Here is a 5,310-nt window from a genome sequence, read left to right as displayed (position 1 = left end):
TGCCCTATGTTTCATCTCCTTATATTACTGTCCACACTCTTCAGTCTTCTCGCTGTCCCGTTTCTTTCTGGCTAACCTCTTCCTCTGGATAACTTCCTGCACTTCATTATTCCACTACCAGGTTTCCTTATCGTCTTTTCTCTGTCCAGATGACACATTAAGTACTTGGGCGGCTGTGGCTTAGTGGTTAGAGCAGTTGTCCTCCAATAAGATAGCTGAAGGTTCAATTCTACCAGTATGCCACATGTCAAAGTGTCCCATGGCAAGACACTGAATCCCTAAATACCTCTGATGTGTGCCCCATTGGTGTAGGAATGTAATCTAAAGCACAGATTAGACTCTGTAGGATGATTTATTCAAATTAGCTTTGTAGAGTGCTGTGTGGATGGGTAAATGAGGGCACAGATCGTGTTGTAAAGCGCTTTGAGTTGGCTTCTTATCTGTCTTGCTAATCACTGTTGTTTGCTCTTCACCTTTCCCATTCATTTTCTTTTCCTCAGGTTCAGTCTTACATGCATCTTGCTTTGCACATAGACATCACCCTAAGTCAAGCTGAATGGAATTGTTCTCGACTACTTCACAAAATGTATTTTCTGAGAAGATGGCATCTATTTGGAGCTAATAAAAAAAGTTCTGTTTTATTAGGCTGTATTTTAAAGTGTAATCAGATATGGAATGACTGCAGGGTTTCAAAACCTTTCATCTTCTTTAAAATCTAACTCAGCCCAGTGATATTAAAGTGACATTAAAGATATTTGTTTAGAACAACTCTGGTAACTTTAATCTCAAACTCTAATCCTAGCAGATCCATCTCATAATCTGCACCCTGGCTGAGTCTGAGTTGTCAGGCAGAGATATGCAATATACGCTTATTTGATTTAAAATTCCTTCGTTTCTGCATCAATCGATGGTTTAAACAGTAGCACAAAATAAAGAGTGCTTGTGGTGTTTGTACAGCAGGGTGATACCAGAACTTCTTTATTACTTAGGGTTATGTATTTATTTATTTGAGGTATTTTATGGTAATTTTACTTTTTAATATACCTATCCATATTTTATTAGTTCATTTTATTACTGATATTTTGTTCACATAGTCTTGTACAGGTGCATTATTCAGTTAAATGTTATGGTGTCAGGCATTGTGCAGTTCAAGCCAAATTTTCTTATAAAGACAATAAATTCTATTCTATTCTATTCAGCAACTTAGAATTACTCAGAGAAACCAAACCTCTGCCAAGGCCATATCATCATTACAAAAAGTCCTATCTGGATCGTGAACTGGAGCTCCACCAAAATTTAATCAATTGCTTCTTGTAACAACCCAACTTATTTTTTGGAAAATTTAATCAAATCAAAACAAATCAACAAACACTGCGAAAAACATAATCTGCCTGGCGGATGTAAAAAAAAAACAAAACGCGTTGTGCTTAAAATAATAATGGTCGTGATTTTATTGTGAAATCTTAGCGGAAGTTGTGGATATTTTTCTTGCCATCGGTCACATCTACCACGGAGCGAGACCAGCAGACAGCGGGAAGCTTGTGTCATTGTGTTTGAAGGTAAGTCTCTGGGTTTTTCAACATATCATGTTGTTAGCTGTTGTGTTTGTTTGTATCTCACGCGGGTTGTTCGTTATTGTGAGAGCGCAGCAGCAACACTCGGTGCGCGCGCTCAGGACAGCTGGAAGGTTAGCTAACTGAATGATGCTTTGTTCTGGTTGGCGGACAGCTTTTGTTTTGTGTGCAGTAGTGTGTTGATGGTTGCCGTGTTCCCCCTGATGGACTGCCTGTATGTTCTACCTGTGTTCCACTTGTCAGTATAAGGATACAGGATACAGGGTAATATGGTGCGAGGCAGTGAGAAGAAAAATAAAAAGCTTTTATAATGATGACAGACATAGAAGTAGACGGGGTATACATATAGTGAGTGGTAAGCTCAAAATGGAAACCAGTACAAGACTGCTTGGAAACTGGGTTTTCTGAATTTAAAAAAATTCATTCAATTACTTTTTTTGAATCGTTTTTCTCTCCAATAATAAATACTGATTTTAGTATTTATAATGGTGATCTTTGAGACAAAAATGAGCAGTGTTTGCAAACCTAAATAAGAGTACAACCACTACAAAAAATCTTTAAGGTGTTTATTAAGAAGTCAATCATGCTATTTAGGAATGTGGCCTGATAAAGAACATTTACAGTAGTGTTTAATCACTGAAGGCTTTTTTCAGGGGTTACTTAATGTTTTGTTCAAGATATTTAAAGTAGGTTAGGGTCTGAACAGAAAAATGAATTTGTTGAACTGATGCTAAATTTTCACTTGAAAATGCCACACTGGACCATGAGTCAGGAGAAAATGTCCTGGAACTGGACTGTTTGGAGGGTTCTTATTCCAGCCACACACACAGAATGTGTACACTGGGTGTATGCTATACACTCCTGGCCTGTAGAGGGCGGTATTGAGTTACCTGCATTGGTATTATACTGTGTTATAAGACAGAGCAAGCCAAATAAAGATGGTAGTTCAGCTATAACACAACACTGTCTCGTCTCATCCGTCCTAACGCCTCCACACGGTGGTAGCCAACATAACACATTTTTGGCCATTTTAAGCCCTATTCACATGGGATTAGTTTTACCTCGGGAGCACATGTAATAAATAAATCACTCCCCAATGTCTGGATTTTATGTGGCGCATTCGCACGGGATAACTGAACCCTGAGACTTTGCTGAAATTTATGGACATCTTCAGGATATGATGTTAATGCGCTGCGTATTGCGTAACATCCGCTTACATGAGTTGATGTTAAAACTACTTTTCAGGCTACGGCCATAGCTAGCTCGCTTAAAGTAGGGTACAAACAAAAGAAAGTTATTCTTCCCACACCGAGTCACCATTTACACCTTCTCTTTTTTATGGCGATGGTTACGGGTCGACGCAAAAGGTTATCTTTGCACTCCAATACAGCCTACATCAAGCTAAAATATGTATTGGTCTAGCTCTCTGCTTTACATAATTTGCTAAATTGGGGGTTTGAATATTGCAATACTTCCCTATATGGAAAAGAGACCCGCAGAAGGAAATTTTTAACAATAAAATATTTAATACACATGCATGGTTGTCCGGTTATGTGTCCTTTTTTTCTTTTCTGCACCTGCTCCTTTAGTAGTCTCTGCACAGCCCTGTAACAATGAATGTGACATCTGCTTGATTCATTGCACGGCTTAGCATATTGATGATAGTGTGAGATGAAGCGAGGCGGAGTAGGAAGAATTGGGCTGGGGGTGTGATGATGTATTAATGGGGGAAGTGTCAGGAGAAAGAGAAGGAGGGTACCAAGGGGGATGTACAGATCGGTCTGTCTGTGTAATATTATAATGATCTTGATGATGATTTTTCTGCAAAATATTTGTTTCCTTTTAAAATATACAATAGTTACACCTCCTTTTCTATATAAAGTCTGACATCAAATATTTTTGGTCAAATTTTCAAACAAAAGTATTTGGTTCTCATTTGTTCATAAAAAAAATCACACAAAAGGTTTTTCTAACTTTTTCTTCTTCTTCTTTGTGTGAGTGGAAGAGCGGAGGAAGTACAAGAGTGAGTGTCATTTGTTTTTGCTACCTTTTGGCTTTTTCCTACTGTTTTCACTGGGTGTCCAGTTTATGTTAGTTTAGTTGGGAGTTTTGTTGCTTTGGTGTTTGTTTTTGTAGTTTTTTCATTTGGGTGTGGCCGTCATGGCCACCTGGCTGGCTGGCGTCCTCAGACGCCACGGTGGTGAGTGTGGGAGGTTTCTCGACGCTGACCCGGAGAAATGTCATCAAAGTGGGTGGTGGCTCTCCGTGCTGCGTGGAGGAAGTTTGTTTGGTGGTAGGGGAGGTGATCGGGCACAGGTCCATCAAGTCTACAGCTCGAGTGAAGGTGGAGCAGGCCTGACAAAAAAATCCAGCAAATAGTCAGACTATTTGCTGGATTTTTTGACGTGGATGGGGTGTCAGCTTCACACAGCTGGCACGGAGACGCAGGGGAACCGTAGCTCTGAGAGCTGTGTGAACAGCTTCACACAGCTCCGTATCTGATGGGGGAACGCCAATGACTTATATGGATATCCATATAAGTCCATATGGATATCCATATAAGTCATTGGGGAACGCGGCTCAACGTAACAGCAGCAACTCGAGCACATTGCTGCCCCCTATATGTCAGGAGGACAAATAACACCTTTTCTGTTTAAATTGCCAACCCGCCACAGTAGCGTGTGTTGATCAAATTCACCCGCCACTTCAAATATTTACCCGCATTTGGCCGGTGGCGGGTGCTGATTTCCACCCCTGATTATAACTCACTCTGAAGTATACTTCACTTGTTGTAACATCTCAGTCAAAAATACATCTTTTAAAATAAATAACACTAGAAAATATTCATCTTTGAGTGTGTCGGCTGCTTGAGATCTGAAGAGGATGGATTTTTCACAATATAATCTGGCCACTCCTAGACAGGTCATAACATATCCAAGCGCTTTATGTCCATTGAATTGTAAGAAGTTAGAAATTTTATTTGTGTGAAATGATGAAACGACCACCCCTTTTGATGATTTTCATGATTTCTTCTTTAATTAGTAAAATTTACAGCTTGTAGCATTAAACTCAGCAGCGAAGAAGGATCATGATCAATTATCAGTAATAATAATACATAAAGATTTCCAATTAATTTTTTTCCCCTCAGGCCACAGTTGTACAAAATTTAAATATAATTTTCTACCATCCTAGGCTGATAGTCTGTAGAAGTCTTGTCAGATAAGGCAAATTAGCAGGTGAAGTTCTTCTGATATCTTGGAACCCTCGCAGTACTGTATCTTAAAGAGCAAAAACCTCGTCTTTTGTTGAATATCATATAATCGTCGTTTCTGGTTCTTTTTATAACAAATAATAAGTTCATGCCGTCGGATGGAGATTAGTCAACCTAATAACTGTAAAAAAATTGAATTTTGTAGACCATTCCGACGGCTTTCCGAAAACATAATAGAGCCAATTGTCTCGGACACGCAAACGAGGCTCATTTGTGTATGACGTCAGCAAAGGGAGTCCCAAGCGCACCGCCATGACTGTCTCACTGGCAAAATGGATACCGGTAGTATATGTAGTAGCTCGAGCTCGTCGGATTTCAGCGAATTTGATTTCGAATCTGAGGATGAGGCCTGTCCGAATCAGGATTAGACGATGAAGAATTCGGGGAGGGCAGATTTGAATGCGATATTGATGGAATAATCCAGCCATATATGGACGAACCAGAGGTCCAACCACCACCGGACGA

At 39.7% G+C, this 5,310-nt stretch overlaps 1 protein-coding gene across 3 annotated transcripts in view; it reads left to right on the top strand.

The window, feature by feature from the left end:
- The first annotated feature begins 1,471 nt into the window (after positions 1-1,471).
- The window catches only part of mpp2a (membrane protein, palmitoylated 2a (MAGUK p55 subfamily member 2)), a 39,232-nt gene continuing 35,393 nt past the window's right edge, over positions 1,472-5,310 (top strand). For 2 of the 3 annotated variants that reach the window (XM_017432210.3, XM_017432209.3), the window contains exon 1: positions 1,472-1,559. The gene's annotated coding sequence lies outside the window, so the exon portion shown is untranslated. The remainder of the gene's footprint in view (positions 1,560-5,310) is intronic. The other variant, XM_017432211.3, reaches the window with a different exon arrangement.

This window comes from Kryptolebias marmoratus, linkage group LG12 (genome assembly GCF_001649575.2).
Source record: "Kryptolebias marmoratus isolate JLee-2015 linkage group LG12, ASM164957v2, whole genome shotgun sequence".
Classification (NCBI taxonomy): domain Eukaryota; kingdom Metazoa; phylum Chordata; class Actinopteri; order Cyprinodontiformes; family Rivulidae; genus Kryptolebias; species Kryptolebias marmoratus.
Note: the sequence above shows the minus strand (reverse complement) of the source record. Positions and strands in the feature narration are given on the sequence as shown.